Source organism: Pterocles gutturalis, unplaced genomic scaffold (genome assembly GCF_000699245.1).
Source record: "Pterocles gutturalis isolate BGI_N339 unplaced genomic scaffold, ASM69924v1 scaffold8674, whole genome shotgun sequence".
In the NCBI taxonomy this organism is placed as follows: domain Eukaryota; kingdom Metazoa; phylum Chordata; class Aves; order Pterocliformes; family Pteroclidae; genus Pterocles; species Pterocles gutturalis.
Window position 1 is genome coordinate 60,074 of NW_010135869.1, and position 2,521 is coordinate 62,594.

The following is a 2,521-nucleotide window of genomic DNA, read 5'->3' on the forward strand; positions in this document are numbered from 1 at the left end:
ATGCTGGAGTTAAGTTTGTGAATTCTGTGAATTACTGTAATGCATCCATTTCAGTAGGTAATTTGTGAGAAACAAGGTAATACAAAAATTTCCAATTTAATGTCAATGCCAAAATGAAGTGGGTAGGCTCAATGCTACTATCATGTAAATAGCTAATATAGTAATGTTTTACAGGTTGCATAGTATTGCCCAGCATGGGAGAAAACTGGTAATTCAGGATTTTGATCTGTGTAAAGATACTGCACTTGTAGAAGTTTTTTTGAAACTGTGCTATTTATTCAGAATAGAGACAACAGGAATTTTTTTTACCTCTAGATGGCTATACTTACCCAAATTATAATGCAATCTTCCTTTTTTTGTTTGTTTTTAAGAAAATAGGACTTCCACTCAGCATGTGTTTAAAAGGACGAAACAGTTTCAAAGCCTGTTAAGGTCCTTTTCCAGAACCATTCCACATTTTTCTTTCTTCTGCTTGTTAACATACATTTTTCTGTCATACACCCTGTAGGCTTGGGACTACTTTGCAAGATACAGTGTCATTAACTCAGCTTTGGACTTGAGCAGGTTTAATGGATGATTGCTTCTGTGTGGCCTCTTTGAGGCCCAGATGTAGCAGGAGGATTGGATTGGCTACAGACCACCAAGATATCTACGACTTCACATCCCTTTTGTTGGTGCTGGAGCTCCTGTCCCAGTGTGTGCTGCTGGTACAGAATATAGTTGCTCAGCATATACCCAACCACTGTAGGTAAATGAGCCCTTAGTCTGCTCTCGGAGAGGAGGGAATGATACCATACCTGTTCTCTAAATATAGTCCAGGGACATAAAGGGGACAACTTCTATTACTCTTCTTCAGATTCAGGTTGAGGAAGGAATTGATAGCTTAGCCGCACTTTTTTTGTCAATACAGTGTTGTAGCATATGTACTTATGTATTTATTTGCTTGGGCTGGAGGAATACAATCTCAAACCCAAAGGGTGCTATCTGTGCCACATGGCACCAACTGTCTGTGCAAAACTGTGCACTGTTGAAAATACTTGCATCAGTTAGTGGAGAAGAATGAACTTTATTTCTTAGGATCATGGGGGCTTCCATCTGTTGCAGCCTGAGTTAGATCTTGGTTATGTAAAAGTGGAGAGGCTTCTCGTGTGGGACAGTGGCTGTGGAAAAAGAAATGCTGTTAAATGCTGTTAAAACAGCTCAAGCTGGATGTTTGTGTGAAATCCAACTTTACAGGCTTTTTCAGTTCTAAGCCGTAACACAAGGTGGCAGAGTATGTCATCATTAGTAATTTCTAAGTCAGTGATCTCAAAGACATGAGACGGACAAACTAGTTGATATCACATGGGCAAATATTGGTGCATATCCCACCTTCTCTATAATAGGAATGCTTTCCAAGTGCTGAGATTTTTCATGGTTCTGGAAAACTCATTTTGTAGCATTTGTTTTCACTAGTAAATGGGGAAGAAGGTCAGCTTTATTCTCTATTAACAAAGCTATTCAAAGAGTGAGTGATACATGAATATGACGTGTTTTATTTTGAAATCTAGGGTTAAGACAACAGTAGTCTTTTGCATTCGAGGACTATATGTATGTATATGTAATATCCTTCAAAGACACTTGCCTTATGCTCTGTCATGGTACATTAGTACAACTGACATGATTCTACACATTACATAGAAAGCATGAAGAATGAGTCGCCATGGATCTGCTGTTCTTGCACTTTGATGAGAACTTAAAGGCAAGTCATGCTTTTCTAAATTCATAATTAGTGAAGATAAACATGGACCAGTCTGGGAGTCGGGAGAGTTGAAAGTACTGGCTTCAGTTCTGCCTCTTTTGTGACCTTGGGCAAATGAGTTAGTTACTGTTACTCCATTCATTAAATGGCTTTGTTAAGGGTTTGCAGAATTATGAGTATGTTTCTTAATGTCTAAGTAAGTAGCTATGTGAAGTATGTTTAGCTCCAACACTACAACATCCTGTTGGAAGCACAAATGTTCTACACTGGAATTTGTATAGTTCAGATGTATTCAATCCAGATAAAATAAGTTCAAAGGTAACTTTGAGTAGAGGAGACCACTGTAAATAATACATCATGACTGAGTAAATTTGAGTTCTTCGTGAGAGTTGGAAGGGGGAAGAATCCACCTTTGAGAGTGGGCTACTTAGATAACTAGTGTAACTTGTCCCCCTATTCCTAACTCAACCTGTATGAAGGTTGAATATCTAGGCTCTGGAGGTGACTGTGGCATATCTATTTTAGGCCTGTCTGCTGATATGAGTGCTGCTGAGTCTGAGAGTGCAGTACTGTTTCAGGCATTTCCTTAATGGAAGAGGGCATAATTGCACAAAATGTTTGTATCTTGAAAAGCGTTGATGCTGGATGCTCTACGACAGCTCTTACACAGGGATGTCTTGTCTCTGTTTGGTATTTACTGTTGCTGCTTTCTGAGGTAATGTAACTGAGAGTTCAGAAGTCTTCAGTGTGCTCCTGTCTATACTGCTGGAGGCTGTCCTG